The 19,464-nt window shown below is 42.9% G+C and overlaps 1 protein-coding gene and 1 non-coding gene across 7 annotated transcripts in view; both read right to left on the reverse strand.

Annotated features, from left to right (window-relative positions):
- Positions 1-19,464, reverse strand: part of CELF2 (CUGBP Elav-like family member 2) — an 840,440-nt gene that overhangs the window by 463,870 nt on the left and 357,106 nt on the right. The window lies entirely within an intron of this gene.
- Positions 16,429-16,501, reverse strand: TRNAK-CUU (transfer RNA lysine (anticodon CUU)). Its single transcript has one exon. It is a non-coding gene; the product is annotated as a tRNA-Lys (tRNA).

Here is a 19,464-nt window from a genome sequence, read left to right on the forward strand (position 1 = left end):
GGAGGAAATCAACACAGAGGACGGGGACCCGGCAGGAGCCATTTTCATCTTTCACAAGGTTATCTGGCAGCCCTCAGAAAATCTGAGCCTTTGAACCTCCTGAAAACTGAGCAGCCTCCTAAAATCTGGGACTTCCTTTCCTACTGCCTCTCATTGGTGGTGGGCATGCTTGTCCACCCATGTGAGTCTCCCCTTTGGGAGAGGAAAGAGCCCAAGGGGGCAGGTCTCATTCACACACACTGTAACGGGGGCAGGACTCTTGGATCACCTGAGGAATCGTGGTCTCCCAGCACTCCCTAAGCAAGCTCCCAGCCTCCTCCCACCTTGCGAGTCTCCTACCACAGTGAGGGGAGAAGGTCCCTCTCCAGTTGTATGCAAATAGATGTTGGCATTTGGTTCGATTCTATGAGATTGATATGTGTGCAGCTTTTGTATATATGGCCCTTTGCTCCAGCCCAGAGATGAAAATGAGCCTGAACGTAAACCATGGGGAAGGAGCATAAAAATGAGTCTAAATCTCACCTTTGCCCAGCTGACACCTGTAAAGCGCAATTGTGGTTTAATGATAACACTCTGGAATGGCTCAGGTAAATATACTGCCATATGCAAGGCTTTCAGATCCCTGCAAATGCCACCAGCACTTATGATCCCTGTGGGTAGGATTTCTCTTGCTGTGTTCAAGTTTGAATGGAATATAAATGCACCATTAAGGCTGCCCTGGAAGTACGGAGAGCAGCTGTCGCATAGTTAAGTGAAAAAGGCCGCATTTTATGTCTGATAGAGCAGTCATCTTGCAAACAGCAAATTGGCAGAGAGAGGCAGGGGTAAGAGGTGTCTGGAGGAGGCCTCCGTAGAAGCATGCCGACGGAAGCCAGCATTCTTTTATACATTCCTTTAAAACAGCATGGTTTATGAGGCTTTTAGAAGAAAAGGGCAGATTCTTTCCTAGGCTTGGAAATAAGGTTGCCTATCCCCCCACCTCCCACCCCAATGCCCACCCTAAAACCGCTGTGATCACCAAAACCGCGGTTATTGGTAAAGAGAGGGAAAAGAATAGAAACAAGAATGAAAGTCATCGTTCACCACTGTAAACAAAGCGAGTTTTGCTTGTCAGTGAGTGATGTGTGGCTGCCGCTCATTTTCCCAAGGAGAGAGGGACCGAAGATTGGGTATCAATTTTTATAATTTTAAGGTTGAAAGATAATAACTCTGCAGAAATGGAGCAGACTATATAAAAATCCCCTCTGAAAATGTGATTACACATAAAAATCCATAAAAATGTACAAAGTGATAGATGAACCAAAACTAAACAAATGCAGTTTTTTCATCCTTTTGGAACTGAGCAGAAAGAGCATATGTAGAAAGAAGGATTTTATTTTGTATTTTTAAAAGAAATATTTGGAATTTAATTGCATTATACTTCTGGAGGGAATTGAAATTTTCAGATGGAATATCAGATTTTATTTTAAATTGAATTCTATATTGAAGAAATGAAGACCGAACCATCAGTGAAATATTAGCAATAAAGTTGACATACTTCAATAAATAACTAAAAAAAGCTGAACATACTTCCCATACTACCCTAAATCCCCAAAGGGTGTATATTAAGTATTCTTGGTAATTCTGATAAGCAAATCACCTTCGATCTATTTTAATTAAATCAAGTAATTATCTGATATTTATTTCCAGAGATTCCAAGTTAAAACTGAATCCTTCTTTTTTTATTGCAGGTGACTAACCTTCTAAATCTATTGTGCCCCTCATACCTTCCTTTCATATTAATGAATCTAGAACATGCATTGAGATACTTGTCTTGTTTTTCTTATCCCTTGGAAGTTATCCAGTTAATTCCAAATTCTGTACTCCATGTCTTATCAACATATATTAGTTTTTATTCACTCTAACTAAATTTACGTTGAGCCTGCAGAACTTTCATGAATTTCCCATTTGGTAAATTTAACCAGTAAAATGCACAATAAAATGTGCTTACATTTTTTTTTTTTTTTTGCATTTAGAAAATACACCAATAATTTGCATTTCTTAGATAATTGTGTTTGATGGGAGAAAACACATTTTTTTTTCCTTCTGTAAACCTTAGAAAGCTTGCATCACTAGTCCTTAGAGAACTATCTATACTTTCATCTCATGTTTAACAGCTGGTCTAGTCACCATTGTAAAATATATTTGAGGGGTTTTCTTTTCTCTTAATATATAATTTCAGTATATTATTTATATCAACTAGGTTTAGAGAAGGTCCAGAGGCTAGGCTACTGTCATCAAACCTCTAATTTTAAATGGCCATAAGGAAAAACAATGTACCATCTGCACAGGTCTACTCTTGTTTTCAGGAAACTGTTTCCTCGAAAGCTGGACAAATTGGCGAGGGACTGAAACCCAACAAATGAAGAACTGGGGAAAGGAGAAGTGGCGAGAAATCCATAAAAGTGAATGCCAGATTAAAGTGGAGGTGGAGAAATTTACAAGCCTCTGGTTTACTGCTAATTTCTTAAATACACGATGACTTGAAAACCTTGGTTAAAAACTCACTCGTGTTGTCTAAACGTCCATCTCTCATCTGCCCCACTTCCTAGTAAAACAGACCTGGTAAGAATAGACAGTATGCTTGGAACATGGATGAGCCTGTTATAAAAAGTAAGAACTGCAATTCATCTTACTAAACACCTTGGACAGAATCCAGCTGGAGACTCATCAGGCACCTTGGAGTAAAAGACATCGTCACCGAAGAAACCCTGTTTGCTTATCAAAGGAAAGGCAACCAATTACTAGTTTCAATACTAACACCATTACCTCAAGGGCTAAAAACAGGTTTATTTATTTATTTTGAGTTCAACATACTCAATTCCACCCTAACACACAACAAGGTACGGCTTGTATTACAAATGAATAACTTAATTAAAAAACATGGATTTTGCTCATTGACTGCTGTAAATTTTATTAAATATTAATGACAACATTTTGTATTTTTTATACGAGTCATGAAAGTTTTATGTGCTCTCTCTCCCCTACTGCAGCTTAGATTTTATGACAAAATCTTAGGCAGCGCAAAGTACAAACATAAATACTGCATTGGCCAGCTTGCTGGAATGTAAGTGTGTACATAAGCCGAGGCGTGGACATGTGGACATTTACCCGAAGGTGCACTGAGTTAGGAAAGCTGACTCAAAGCAAGCCAGGGAAAAGCTTGACAGGCTAAATTCGTGTGTGTGTTTCACCAAGAAAGTCATCCAGAAACTCTTAGAATAAGCATCTGTGAGACAAGCCCTCAGACTCTAAAAACTTGTGAAGTTCCTCCATTAATAGTGTAGTTTTAAATTACAAGTCCTTCGTGGCAAGCGATTTCACCCAAAGAATAAAATTCCTCTTTTTTTCCTCAAGCACCCAAACAGCGCTTCGACCTGGGAGAGTCTTTAAAATTTTGGCTGAATTCTTCTTTATTTATATTTATTTTTGCTTCTGTGGGTTTACTTCATAGTTCTATCAGTCTGTACCCCTTTGGGCTCTCATTGGTCTGGAAAGGACTAGAAATAACCCTTATCTTCCTTCTCCAAATCTGAATGGGAAGCATAAATGTTTGCAGACAGCTGTCAGCTGTCTGCAACGAATCAGGTAACACCATTATTTGGAATGCCTTTTACTTAAAATTTGTTAAAACAAGCAGCAGAGCACGGAAAGTCTGCCTGGATCCCCCCCATATCTCCTCTGAGTCATTTAGAAACAATTGAGGAGTTAATTTGTTTAAGTCACTCCCTGAAATCCCCTCAGAGCTCAGAGGGACAGCTCGATTTAACAAACTTCCCTGGGAATACAAGCGGAGCAACCCGGACCTGAGAACAAAGCTGGAGTAGTATCAAGTGCTTGTTCAAAAGGTTCCAGGCATACTTGGCATAGTTTGCGAATGCCCAGAATACAAAGTGAGGGAGTGAAAAAGGGTGAGAATACTTTCCCAAAGGGAAGATTTCACCTGAAAGCAAACAAAACGAAGCCTTTTCTCCAATGAGTAATTAAACGGGAGACCAGAATAGTTCTAAAATATAGCCTTCTCCGAAATGCAGTTTTTTTGTAATAGCCGTCATGGAAGGTAATACCTGGCAGTCGGTTGACTTGCTGTCATAGTTACTAGTGAGCTAGGGAGGCGCTGGGGTGTTTCAGCCCCGGCTCGCTTATCCTCTGTGTGCGCCGCTCCACGGCTATCCCGGCTTCCTTCGCCTGCTGCTCGGGTCCCCTGGAAGCTTAGGGTGACCCCCTAAGACTGTATCCCCCAGGGGCCTTGCCAGCTGGTTTTTTTGTTGGTTTGGGCCCATCGGAGCAGCAGGAGATTGGAAAGTGGAAGGAAAGCGGTCAGCGTCTTTTCCCCCCTGCTGCCTGCTTTGGGCGGGGCTCCCCAGTTCCTGGCAGGGTTTGCCGGCCTCTGCTCCCCCTTTCCACCCCTCCAACTCTCACCAGCCCCGGAAGACACACTTTCTGCTCTGGAGCTCCTGCTGCTGCTGGCCTCAGCTCCACCACACCCCGGGGCAGCTCCCCACCCAGTACTCCTTCCTTACAACTCCTGGGCACCGTCCGGCTTAGAGTTTCTCTGCTGCTTTTTCCTGTAGGTGTGTTAGGTGAAAACAGCAGATAGGAGGTCACAGGAGGGTTAAACGAAAACACACACACACAACCAAAACAAAGAAAAACCTTCCCTAGAAAGGAAACAAGATAGACCGATGCCCCACCAGGCCCCTGACAGTTGGTGCCTAGTTTTCCCCCTCTACTTGCTCCCGGAACTCTTGGATAGGCAATCAGCGGCATTCTCCTTGCTGTTGTGGAATCAAGTTTCTTTCCCTAATGGTGAATCCTCCAGGAAAGAGAAAAACAAACCCAGCCAGAAAAAAGCAAGCATCCCCCTACCACACCCAAGGGCATGTGACCCCTTCGAGAGGCGCCAATGTCCCTAACTCAGCTGGACTGCGGATTGGGTCTATCTAGCCTGTCTTTCCAGGGAATAAATTAAATCTGCATCTCGCCTGTGTGGCTGGAAGAGACTTTTAAATTATTTATGGTGTTATCGCGGGGAGTTGCTCTTCTCTGCGAGTTGGAGGCAGGGTGGAGTGTATCCAGCCTCTTGTCTCCTCCAGGCCACAGTGTTAGTAAGTCCAGTAATGTGGAGAGAAAATAACAAGGCTGGAGGCAACCAAGATATATTAGCAAAAAAGAGGCAGTAAATCTCTTTCACTGTCGGGAGGCAGCGCTGGGTCCAGCTCGGCCGTGGTGCCCGGGATGCAGCAAATGCAAGCTGATGCCGGGCCAGGCCAGGGCTGTCAGGTGGGGGGGCTAAGGACCCTGGGAATTTAAGATTGAAGTTTAAAAAAATGGAAATAAAAAGAAACACAAAAATCCGTCAGAGGGGACTGTTCGAATGGGGAACTGCTGCTTTCCGAGGCTTGGTCTTTGGTTCATATCCTCAAGCGTCATGGGACCTTAGGTCGAGCAGCAGAAGCACGGACGCTGGCGCCCACAGGGCTGTTTGGGGTGTGTGGCCACAGCGTGTCTCATTCATTAGCTGGACTTTTGAAAATCGCTGAAGCTCAGGGTCACAGAGAAAGCCTCAGGGGTGTTTCCATCAGGGTGAGTCTTTCCTAGGGAGACTTAGCCCTTGTTCCGTGAGGGCCAAATGGCTTTAATAAATGTAAATGAAAACAAAAGCAAACATCTCACTGTATAATTATAGAGAAGATTTAAACACACATATCCTGAGACAGGTGTATTAGTCAGCCAGTGGGGTGCTGATGCAAAATACCAGAAACGGGTTGGTTTTTATAAAGGGTATTTATTTGGGGTAGGAGCTTACAGATACCAGGCCATAAAGCATGAGTTACTTCCCTTACCAAAGCCTATTTCCAAGTGTTGGAGCAAGATGGCTGCTGACATCTGTGAGGGTTCAGGCTTCCTGGGTTCCTCCCTTTCAGGGTCTTGCTTCTCTCTGGATTCACAGTTCCTTTCTTCCCAGGGCTTGTTTCTTCCTGGACTCAGGGTTCCTTTCTTCCTGGGTCTTGCTTCTCTTTCCTCTGTGAGCTTACTTCCCAGGACTCTAGCTTAAGGCTTCAGCATCAAACTCCAACATCAAAAACCCTCACATCAAAAGCTCCAACTCTGTCCTTTGCCATGCCTTTAATCTGTGAGTCTCCACCCACCAAGGGGTGGGGACTCAACGCCTAATGACGTGGCCCAATCAAAGCCCTAATCATAACTCAATCATACCCAGTAAAAGATCCGATTACAAACATAATCCAATATCTATTTTTGGAATTCATAACTATATCGAACTGCTACAACAGGTAAGACATTTACATGGCAGAGAGGAATTATCTCAATGACTAATAGTGGACTTTTTGAAAGATGCATAATATCAGTAAGGTGTGGTGAAAAAACAGATTAGAGGGAAAAGTGCAAAGGAAGTGAATACTATATGGGTAGAAAGATGGAGGGTGACCAAGACTAACTGCCTGCTTTGTAATGTTTCCTAAAACCAAGACTTAAGAAATGTTTTGTCCTATTGCCTTGACAAAGCAGAAATTCCATTTGGAAATGTATATATGTAGGACCATCTTTATTTCAATTTGTAAGGGATATTATTTAATCTAACTTCATTAGAACTATAAAGAAATCAAATACCTTATATTTTCGTGGCCCTTCTCTCTTCCTTCTTTTCTATACCTTTTCCAATTCCCCCAATACCCAAGTGAAGAGGGCAGTTTGTTATTTCATTTTACTATTAAAGAATATAAGTCAAGGGAAAATTGATTTTTTTCCCTTTTATCCATGTGTGTGTACCTGTGTGTCTGTGTATATAAATTTCATTGGTCTTGATATAAGTATATTATTATGTGCTACTATAACATTCTGACTTTTACATGTTTGATAAGCCTTAATTAGTTCTCTAGTCTAGAAAGAAAAATGCTAGGTTTGGAAGGATACCTAGCATTGAAATTAGTGCCAAAAATTTGTGCTTTGAAGATACACATTTGCTAGCAGTGAACCACAAACTCTTCCATTTTACTTTCATGTTTAACTAACTTTTAAATTGACATATACATGCAGAAAAGTGTGCAAATCACAAATGATAAATTCGTTGAGCTCTACACTTATTTTAAAAATTATGTAGAGGTAAGAGCTTATTCATAGGTTTGGGAGGGAGAGAAGCCAGTACAAGCAGGTAAAAACTAGGAGAACTTTAATACTATGGCAGGTCGTATGTTCCAAAGGTGAACTCAATCATATCTGCCCTCCTACAGCTCTTCTGCAATGTGGCCTTGCTAGTCTCCCATCTAGAAGTAAAGTTTATTTCTCCACCCACTCAAAGAGGGATGCTCTGTAAGCTTGACACATTTGACCAATTGAATATAGAAGACATGATGCCACACCATTTCTGGGCACAACCTTTATCTGGATTCGTAGCTTCTACTTCTTGCCTCTTAGAATATTTGCTCTTTCTCAAAACCCAACACCATGCTGTAAGAAGTCCAAACCCCATGAAAAGGCCACATGGCGGTGTGTCTTAGTTTGTCAGGGCTGCAGTAACCAAGCCCTGTAGATACTTGGCTTAAAACAACAGAAATGCTTTGTGTCATTCACAGTTCTGGGGGTTACAAGTTCAAAGTCAACGTGTTGGGAGGATCATGATGCCCCTGAGGTCTGTAGGAAGGACCCTTTCTTGCTTCTTCCCACTTCTGGTATTTGTTGGCAATCCTTGGCGTTCCTTGGCTTGTACATGTGTCTGCCCCAGTCTTCACATGGGTTTCTCCCCTGTATCTGTCTCTGTCCAAATTTCCTCTTCTTACAAGGACACTAGTCACATTGGATTATGGCTCATGCTAATTTAGTTCGGTTTCATCTTCACTAACCACATCTTCAAAGACCCTATTTCCAAATAACCGAATAAGGTCATAGGCTAGGGCTTAGGAGTTGAACATATCTTTTAAGGTGACACAATTGGATCCATAACAAGGTTCTCTAGTCAAACCTGTTCCCAGCCAAGAGCCAGCATCAGCCTCTGGGCAGGTGGGAGTGCCATCTTGGATAGCTAGCCCAGTCAAGACCTCAACTGACTTAGCTCCAGCCAACATCTGACTGCAACTGCATGTGAGATCCCAGGGAGAACTATCTTTCCAGCTTTTTGAGAAAGCTGGAAAGATAAGTGGTGTTCCGAAAATACAATATTATTGAATCATTTTGAAATATTCGTATCATTGTGCATCATTAGCAATTAAGAGTTTTACCTATTAAATGTGTAAAAACTAATAAATTTAAAAAATCTTCCACTTGGATTGAATTCTGCACGGAGGGTCTGATGGATGTTTAATTTGCCCATTCCCAGTGGTGTGCTGTGGACAGCTCATATCGCTTTCCAAATGTATGTATCTCCTTCCAAATCTGCATTCAGTGACTTCACACTGGTAGCTTGGAATTGGTCAGGGTGGGAGTATTTACACCACAGAAATAGGCAGGTGTTACAAATCAGCGTTTTTGTTTCCAGAGAGCTATTGGCTCACATTTTCCAGCATACCACCATGCAAATCCTCCCTCTATCTGATTTATATCTATGCCATATCTGATTTACCACAAGAAAAAGAATTTAATTTGTACATTTCTCATAAATGTATATCCATTAACTTATGCCATACTCTGCATAAGTGAATCAAATGACATGCGTGAAAGATTATTTCACCACATTTTTTTTTCCTGCATGAAGCACAACGTTGGATTCAAGATAAATGATTTATTATGTGTGAAGACATACTTCTCCCTCTTCCCTAAGGCCGCATGCCAGAACATTCCAAGACCGAAGGAAAAAGGCAGCAAAACAAGCTGACGGTAAGCACAACACAGCCATGTGATGAGGTAGGTCCTCTCACTGCTATGGAATTGAAAAAGATTAAATGTGAGATAATAATGTCATGTGTTGGTCTCTCAGCTAAGAGAGGAATTGAAGTCAAAGATAAACGTCCCTTGAGCTTGTGCAACTACACCCAAGCATTCTCCTCGAAGGTCAAACGGCCAGGAATCAACCCCTAAAATGCCCACATTCCTTCTACCTGAGGTTTTCAAACGCTTTAACACTGGCACTGAAAAGAATGCTAAATGAGCTACTTCACTTAAAAGAAATTATTCAACATCCCCCATTGGCTCAAGAGTGTAGCTGGAATATTACAGAGGAGGACCAAAACAACTTTATCTTCCCACTTCATCTTTTTAGTTTTTTAAGTTTGCTTTTGAAATACTCTCTGCATTCTTCTTCCTCCCTCATTTTGCTTTAGGATGGTAACAAAATTTAACGAATTAGCAAAATAGAAAGAAATGGTTACTGAGAAAATGAGTGAAAATATAATCCTCAGAGGATTTCGATTTAGCAGATTTAAAATAAGATGCAAAAATTTTATCTGCTAGCCAAAGCAAATGTGGGAATTTGAATTGTTACTTACTATACTAATCTATCTTAATATTTTCCATTCATGCAAAAAATTTTTTTGAGAATGACTTGGATGTGAAAATAAGGGTAATAACACACAGGATTGCAGTATAGACTTGAAAGCTTTCATTAAAATTAGAAGCATTTTAGCTTGTTCTATTTCTATTAAACAGGGACATAGTCATGGCTTTTATTTTGTAAGGAATTAGAAACAATGAACATGTAATGACTGGTGTTGAAATGTAGGGTGATATTTTTAAGACAGAAGAGAAAGCACTAACAAACCTCCACACCATTTGAACCCCGTTCTGACATTGTTTATCCAGGTGGCTTCAACGATAATCCCATTAGGCATTTGCAGGTATTATGTGAGTCTCTAAAAGGTTTCCTTCTATATTTTTCTATGAACGCAATAGGAAACAGACCATATTTCCTAGTGAGACACATGGGGAATTCTGCTTAATGGTTATTCTGTTTAGTGAATGAAAATTATCTACAGGGAAAAATTATTTCCCTCATTTTTCCTTCCAAGGGCACTTATTAAAATGGATTTTAAAAATGAATATGCTATGGTAGAGCAAATTAAGCTTGCTATGTAAAAACAACAACACACTATACAATTTTGAAAATACCCAAGGTTCTTTTCTTTTATACCAAGGGAAACTACTATATTATGGACACACACACACACACACACACACATATATATATATATATATATATATATTTTTTTTTTTTTCCCCCATTACTCCTCAATGATAGAATTTGGGACCAAAAAAGAGCTTTAAAATTTCAACAAGCTTTCCATGAGGGAAAATGACAGGGAAGTACTCCAGATATGGGGATTAAAGCTAGTCTCTGCCCACAAAGAGCTCAGTCTAGAGAGGAAAACAGGTACACAAATAATATCAATAAGATACAAAAGTCCTGGGGTAGAGGTATCCATGTAGTGCCAAAGCAATGCACTAGAAAAATGATCAAGTTCTACTCTGAGATTTAATAGGCAAAGAAACAGCATCCGCATGTTAAAGTGATTTGTTCAGGGTTAGAAACTGGCTGGCAGCAGTGCCAGGATGCTAAGCGGTAAATATCAATATCTATATGCATATAGATAATCGGTTTATCTATATACCCATATACGTGTCTATAACCATATCCTAATCTATATCCAAATCCATATGCATAAGCATGTCTGTATCTACATCCATAGCTATACCTATATCTATATCATTGATATCCCCAGATGCATATCCATACCTGCATCTATTTTTACTCTTTCACTCAGTGAATTTTTATTGATCTCTTACTATGTACTCAGTATTATAATAAGAGTTTACCTGAATTGTCATAGTTTTTCCTCACAAAACAAATTAGAAAACTAAGGTTTGGAGAGAATTCGGTAACTTGCTCAAGGCCACACAACCGGTAAACACCAGAGCTGGTCTTTGAACACAGGTACTTGAATCCAGGTACTGGGAAGGTCAATGGTTTTGGAAGGCAAGAAACTTAAGAGCACTGGGAAGAAATGGGATTGTCAACAAGTACCGATCATTAGAGCTCACACACCTTCTGGCATACTATTAGCATATGTGCAAATGTAGAAATTGTATGTTTTCTCGTTAGGAAAATGGGGGTAATACCTTCCTCCTTAGGTGACTGTGAGGCTTCAGGTCATGTAAGTGCAGCTCCTAGCAACTCTCTGACGGAGACTTGCATCTCTCTTCCCATCCCGCCTGGTGGGGAGGAAGGCTGGGCGAACTGCTTGTCATCCACGCTCTCTCCACACCACACGAACCCTCGGCCCCTTCCAGGATGGGGGCATCTGACCACACCCTCCTCCCGTCTTCCTCTCTTCCCCAACTGTTGCCACCATGTGAAAGGGCTCTAAAGTTCTCTGTACGTGGCACATCCACCTCCGGCTCTCAGGTCTTGTCTAATCACCTCCTCTAGTCAATCACTTTTCCTGTCTCCCTACCAAACTTTCCTGACCCAACTAAAATCTCCTTTCCGACCAATAAACAGCGACGTTGAGAAAAATAAACTACATACAGATCTGAGGGCTCATTCCATCCTAATCCTCAATTAGCATAATGACTAGGAATTGCCCGACACTCAATAACCCCTGACTTAGTCTTTCAGTTGACTCTTCAGGGAATTTCTTTACTGAGGTATCTCTTCTCGCCTGGCGGGTCAATAACATTTGCTTTGTTGCTTTGGTGGTATTTGTTTTGTTCTTTGTCAATGAGAAAACCCCAACCCTAGATAAATTCAGGTAGCGTCCTTTTTTGAGCCGTGATCTAAGCAGCTGAAAAATGCTGAAGAGAGGCATATGACAAATCCACGTACACATTTTCACTACTCTACTATGTGTAAGCACCACCCCAATGGGGTTCACCGTATTTCTCTGAAATCCTCTTGAATTCCTTTGCTCAGCTCTTTCTCTCACTCCCTTTGCCACATAATTTTGAGTTCTTTTCTTTTTGCCACACAATTTTGAGTTCTTTTCTTTTTCCAATTTGTGACTTTGAATAGAGAAAATGGAACTCCCTGTGTAATAGAGGCAATGCTCCTTCTGAGTGAGATTAGCTCCTACACACACCCACACCGGGGATCTTGGCTCAAGGAATGCTCATCCCTTTCTTTCTTCTTCGACCTTACCTCTCGTTTGGAATCCTTCCCTTTAGTTTTCAAACATGTTCTATTGTCTCATATAAAAACAAAACAAAAAAGTCCATGTCTCCTTCAGTCACCAGCTCTTTACTTCATCATTGCTCTACCCCTCCCTTCCCTATCACCTCTAGAATTTATTGTTACCAGTGATTTTCACTCTTTCCTTCTTCCTTCTCTTAAGGCAACAAAGTATTGTGGAGAAAAATGAAAGGCAAGAAAAGAAAATTAAACCAAATCAAACATTTTTCTTTCTTCTTGCTTTCAAGGAAACTGCAATTTTCTATCTTGAAAGGGGGATCTATACTCACTGCTTCCCACTTCCCACCTCTCATTCATGCCTTAACTTGGCTTTTTTACCTCCCTATACCTTACCAAAATTACATCTCCAATTTTGTGAGAAACTTCCCAAAGTCTCAATTGTCAAGCCAGTGCCTGTTCTTAGTTCTCACCCAACTACAGCCCAGAAGTATGTGAATCTGTTGCCCAGTAACTACCACTTCTAAGATTTTACACTGCCTTTAACTGCCACGACCCTCTCTACTTATTTTTTCCGACTTACTTTATTTTATTTATTTTCTTTTACTCCTGCCTTGAAGTTTAACTCTTCCTCCAGGTTCTATTGTCACAATTTTTCTCTTCTAACTTTCACCTGTCTCCATGAAAGCAACTTTCTGATGAAGGCAACTCTCACAACGTCTAAGCCAAGATCTCCATTCCAGAACTTTCTTTTGATTTCTAGACCTACATTTTCAGCTGTCTGTTGGGCATTTGTATCTTTGCATTCCCTGAAGGATGTAAGGGAGAAAAATGAACCATGAGAACTGGTGCAGGGAAGGAAGTTGAGAATTCGAGACAGCAGGAAGAGACAAAGGCCCTGAGCTGGAAAAGGTGGGTGACTTGCTCTGGAAGTGGGTAATGGAAGGGAGGTGAAAGATGTCTGTAGGGCCAAAAATTCATGTAAGGACTTTGCTTTTTACCTGGAAGGTTTTCAGATTGATTCAGTTTTTAATAGAATGATTTTTCTGCCGAGGGTAAAGCTTGGAGAGCACTTAAGAAGTGATAACAAAAATCCAGGCAAAATGTTAAGGGTGACTTTTATCTAGAATTCTTAGGGTTCTTTGTTTTTCAGCTTTTTCTTATGACTTACCGTGAAATTTCCACATTCAAAATAAAAGATTACTATTATGATTGCCTTTATTGTGTGAATTAAGCTGTGAATTCAGCTTAATTTTTTTGTTCTAATTATCAGTCCTAATTAAAATGCTCCATTTTAACTCACCCTAAATTCTGTTTCAATGGTTAGCCTGTCCTGGATCTGGTTCATCTCTTGGATTCAGTATCTTTCAGCTGAAGGTAACAAGCATTCTGAGGTTTGGGCATCAGGCTTGTAGCATCCCATGTTTTCTGCCCACTATTGAACTCCATGTAATTCTGCATAGACTTTCTTTTATTTTCTTTTCAGAGTTTTCTTCTCTATTTTTACATCCATATAGAGAAGGTAAGTTATAATGGTTAAACTTTTGCTGAGAACATACAAATCCCCCCTTTATCTTAAAATGTAAAATGTTTCACCAGTCAGAAGAGGGAAACAACCCTTCTCTCAAGAGTGCACTGTTTCAGAGCTTATCTGAACAACTTTTTACTATAGTAATACTTAATTTAACAGTAACTCTAGCAACAGCTCAGCAAGCAGCAGTTTTAAAAAACACATTAACTGTAAAGTAAAAGAATTCTTCAAAATCTGTCTTCTGCAAAAGCTTGCATCCTTTAACAGACTAGAACACTTTGAACAAGATCAAAGAATTTTGAACATAAATTGTCGTCATGTGATCACAAATATTTTAATTAGAATAAAGACGTAATGTGTTTTTCCTGGCATTAGTCTTCGTGAGAAATAGTTTTTTTCATTGGAAAATATTAAAGCAGGCACTCTCAACTTTACATAGTATATCAATTTTAAAGCATGCCTGCAAATTATTTAACATTTCTCCCCCTGAAAGGCAGGGCTATCTGCCCTCCACATGAAACTGCTGTTCGGACCCAGCAAAATGCATTGGAAACGATGTTGTGTAAGGCTGGGTCCAAAGGCCATGCAACTTCTGCCTAATTCTCTTAAGAAGCTTGTTTTGGGATAAGCCAAGCACCATGTAAGAAAGTCTGATTACCTTGAAACTGCCACACTGGACACCCACAAACAGACCAGCTGAGTTCTTGCTGACGAAGAGCATCGACTGCTAGGAGTAAGTGAAACTGGGCAGATTACCCCGGTCCAGCCTTCGGGTCATTGCAGCCCAGTCAACAACTGACCACAGTCATAAGAGAAGCCCTGAGTGACAGCCGGTCAGCCAAGTCCTTCTTGATTTCCTGCCCACAAAACTGTAAGCTAATAAAATGGCTATTTTAAGACACTATAGCTTGTGGTAATTCGTTACCCAGCTAATACCCATTAGAATCTTTCCATACTTTAACGTCCTCTCTTCTTTGCCATTTGGTCTAACTTACAGCCTTACAAAACCATATTAAAATTTCAAAAGAAGTGTACTTTCACAGATAGAAGTCATGGGTTAATATGAAGAGCTAACTTCATTTCCATTACAATGCCCCAAGAGTCTTGTCCGTTAGCATTTTGGAGCACTGGGCACAATGGGAATAAAAATGAAAATTGGTTGGCTCTGCCAATTTCTTCGATTAGACCTACTGATTTTTTTAAAAAAGATAATTTCTAATTCTATATTGGTTAAAGAGTCAAGGGCCTTTGTCTAACTCTGAGCATATTAATTAAGTTCATTCTTAGTTTCACCAACTGAAGGATGTGAATAATTTTTATCTGCCTTGATTGTGTCTATTAGGAGAATAGGAATCTTCAAGGAATGAACTTTGAAAAAATTCTCACTTTAAAAGAAATCATTTTCAATTAAGAAGTCGGAAAACTGTAGATGTTGGAGAGGATGTGGAGAGATAGAAATGCTTATTTACTGTTGGTGGGAATGTAGAATGGTACAGCCTCTGTGGAGGACTGTTTGACAGTTTCTAAGGAAGTTGAATTTAGACTTGCCAGCAATATCATTACTAGGCAGATACACAGAAGAACTGAGAGCAGAGACATGGATAGATATCCACACACTGATGTTCACAGAGTCGTTATTCACGATTGCCAAATGTTGGAAACAACCCAGGGGTCCCTCAATTGATGACTGGATAAACAAGCTGGTGTATACACATGATGGAATATTATGCAGCAGTAAGAAGAAATGAAGTTGTGAAGCATACAACAACATGGATGAACCTGGATGCGGTCACTCCTCGGGCTGAAATGTGGTTTGCTGGCCTGGCAGGGGAGCGGCCGCGGTAGGCCTAATTCCACTGCCCCCATAATAGGGTGGCTGGTCGGACTCACCGCCACCCCTGAAGGAAGCTCGGCATGGGCGCAGAGTGCCCTCGGGTCTCCCCTTCTCGGCAGCCATGCTTCCGCGGCCGCCCCTCCTCCCGGATAGCGCCACACAATGCCTTGTGGGGCGGCACCCTTCTTCTTCTTTCTCCCTGCGCAGGCCCAGGGCGGAAGATTCCAGTCTGCCCTTTTCCCTTCCCCCGACAGCAGCAACAGCCAGGTGTGGGCGGAAAAATCCAGCCCGCCCTTTTCCCCTCCCCCGACAGCAGCAACAGTCAGGTGTGGGCGGAAAAATCCAGCCTGCCCTTTTCCCTTCCCCCGACAGCAGCAACAGCCAGGCGTGGGTGGGAAACTCAAGTCTGCCCTCCACCCCAGCAACAGCAGCCACCAATCCCTAAACCCTGCCCCTTCCCCCAGCAACAGCGACAGCCAATCCCTAACCACCACCCCTCCCCCGTCCAGTACCGCCCACTGACCTTTCGCCGGCAACCAATCAGAACAGGGTGTGGCTTCGACCAATCAGCCTTCCCCAGCCCCTATAAAACTGTTGCCTCTCCCTCAGTAAAGTGGACTTGCGTGTTTACCTTGTCTCCGCGGTAGTTCTTCTGCCGTGCGCCCTCCAGTCCTGGGAGCCCCCGACAAGGGCCTGGCCTCCCTTGTCCCCAGTTCGTCGCCTGCTTCTCCGGGCGACCCCTTCGTCGCCGGCTTCGCTGGGCGACCCCGTCAGCCGAACCGCGCAACCCCTTGTGAGACCGATCCCTCGTCTGCTGCCGGACCGACCCCTCGTCCCAAGTGGGACCGACCCCTCATCCCAAGCGGGACCGACCCCTCGTCCAGAGCTGGACCGACCCCTCGTCCGCAGCCAGACCCCACCTCTACCGACCGAGCAAGCCGCCGCAGCTGGCGCCCAACGTGGGGCTCGAACCCACGACCCTGAGATTAAGAGTCTCATGCTCTACCGACTGAGCAAGCCGGACAGCAGTTGGCGCCCAACGTGGGGCAAAGCAACCCCACCACAGCACAACGTGGGGCAAAGCAACCCCACCACAGCACAACGTGGGGCAAGGCAACCCCACCACAGCCTCACTCCATAACCTGGCGGCTCCCCCCCCTCCTCTCTTCTCACCTTGGGACTTCTCTCGTGCAACATTGCTGCTACCTGAGCCTTGGCTACCTCATATGATCCACGGCGGTCTGGGAGAATCGCTGGATGGCTTTCTCCTTCCATGTCGGGGGTTTATACCGACCCGCTATGATTAAGAGGAGCCTTGGATTTCTTGGGAGCGCGCGCTTGCACGTCTGAAGTAATCCTACCACAGCCCTACGCCCTCCTCTCTTCTCACCTTGGGACTTCTCTCGTGCAACATTGCTGCTACCTGAGCCTTGGCTACCTCATACGATCCACGGCGGTCTGGGAGAATCGCTGGATGGCTTTCTCCTTCCATGTCGGGGGCTTATACCGACCCGCTATGATTAAGAGGAGCCTTGGATTTCTCGGGAGCACGCGCTTGCACGTCTGAAGTAACCCTACCATAGCCCTACGCTCTCCTCTCTTCTCACCCCTATCTTTTCGCTCTGCATTGCTGCTCCTGAACCTTGGCGACCTCATACGATCCACGGCGGTCTGGGAGAATCGCTGGATGGCTTTCTCCTTCCATGTCGGGGGCTTATACCGACCCGCTATGATTAAGAGGCGCCAATAAAACTCTCAGGAGCACGTGCCTGAGCACCTCCACCCCTGCCTTCACCTCTGCCTCCTCCCTTCTGCGCTTGCTCCCCTTTGCCTTGCTCCACTACTCGTCGTCCCGCCCTCCCCTCGTCGGGGCCTTCTCTTGGCCCGCGACCACCGTCGGAGCCCCACCGGCTCCGACCCCTCGTCTCACCGCGCACCTCGGCTCCCATCGCCGCGCTCTCAAGGTAAGGGCCCCTTTTCTTATCGGCTCCAAAAGGCCATTAGCAATGGGTAACATCCTATCTGCTAAGCAAGCCCCACAAGTTCGGGCCCTCGCCGGTCTCCTAGACACTCACCGGTGTAAGATCTCTTTCAAACAGCTTCAAGTATATCGGGACCTTCTTCTCCCCTTTAATATTATATATTTCTGTTAATGTGTTGTAATTGTTCTGTGTTTGTCTGTCTGTTCGTTCAATGTCAACGTATATTGTGATACCTCCGGATGGTAAATATAAATTACTAGAAATCTTTAAAAGAGCTCTATTCAAATGGCCAAAAATTAAATAAGCGCTTATATTAATACTTAAGTTTATTATATTAATACATAAGTTTAAATGTTAATAAGATATCTACAATTAAAAAAAATTGTAAGTCTTAATTAACAAAATTAACTGTACGTCTTCATAAAAAGTTGTTCTTGCCTAGATTAAAATGAATAACTTATTTTTCTTCACAGGATAATATAAAGAATATAAAACTTATATGAATATTAAAAAGGTTAAAAGTTTGTAAAAATGCTAACGGAAATGTAATAAGTTTTGCAAAAAGACGTATTTTGTCCTAAAGTAAGATGGCTAATTTTTCATAAACTCTTGAAATTTAATTTGCATGCGGCAAGTGTAAAAGGTATTGTGATAACTTTACGTAAGGGAATGTGTTCTGTAAAGATAAAATTTATCTTCAATAGTTTACATTAAGGTATTAAATGGCTAATTCCAAAAGGTCATTCCTAAATATATATATATAAAACTAAATTGATGATAATAATAATAAAAGGTAATTTTGTAACAGGAAAGATTAACAGCAACCAAGCTCCCCTGCCAACTTGCTTTTAGGAAACGGTTTCTAATATTGCATGCTACTAAGTATTTAAAGAAAAGTTATTCTTAAGGAAACAGAAGATGATTTTGTCTTTGCAGCCATTGTCTATTTAGCAACACCCCTCGCTATCGGCCTAGCCACTGTTGCGCCGGACGATTGGAACCTTAAACAAAGACTCCTCCTCACTGTCATCTTCCTATCTATCGTTACTATATTTACTGCCCTCATTCTCCTTCGTTTATAAAGCAGTCTCCTACAAACCACAAAGCTTCTGTCTTAAACATACCATTCTCAACCCTATCCTCTAAATGATCTTCTCACTTCCCCCACAGCCTTTAATACTCTATTTCTTTCTCATAACCTTTGCTTTCTTGATAATATTTTCCGCCATCTGTCTAGCCACTACCACCCCAGAAGATTGTAACCACGGCCCCCCATGCCGCCATCGCTCTCAAGCAGCACCAGGCCCGCAAAACGGCCCACAACCCGCTTTCCCCGGCCTGCAGCCTGCTTTCTAGCATCTAATAACGTTTCTGCTTTTGCCTCCCCATACTTCTGCGGAGCTTCCTCCTGTCTCAACCTCACTCCTCTTCTCAGCCATCCGAAGCGTCCCTTCTCGTCCCCCGCCCCCCCTCCTTTTTTGCTTGAACCCCCATTACATTGCAGATTGGGCCGCCCCATGTCAGCCCGCCCCATTAACATCGGCCTCTCTCGCACCCGTGAAGACCTTGGCCTTCTTGTCCTCGCCTACGTCTCCACCACTCCCGACGCTGCCGCCACCACCGTCGCTGGTGCCCTGACGCAACTTGTCCTCACCGCTGCGATCCTCCAGACCATCACATAGTCTACCTCTGCCGCTCTTCGCCACCAAGAAGAGATCAACCACCTGTAACGCGCTATCATCCTGGACTTTTAACAGCACATGGACCTTATAGCCACCGAGATAAATGAGAATTGGACATTGGCCACCCTTGCTTGCAACGGCAAGATACTGCCCCCCAAATTGTACATTTGTATCCCCGTCATACTCACCTCCCTCTTCAGCCCCGCTTCCCTCATTGCTTACTGCCTCTTGGGCCTCAGCTACTTGTTGCTGCTGCCATCCTGGCCCTTATTTGAAAAGAAGGGGGAAATGCGGTCACCCCTCGGGCTGAAATGTGGTTTGCT

The sequence above is a fragment of the Dasypus novemcinctus genome, chromosome 20, assembly GCF_030445035.2.
Source record: "Dasypus novemcinctus isolate mDasNov1 chromosome 20, mDasNov1.1.hap2, whole genome shotgun sequence".
Classification (NCBI taxonomy): domain Eukaryota; kingdom Metazoa; phylum Chordata; class Mammalia; order Cingulata; family Dasypodidae; genus Dasypus; species Dasypus novemcinctus.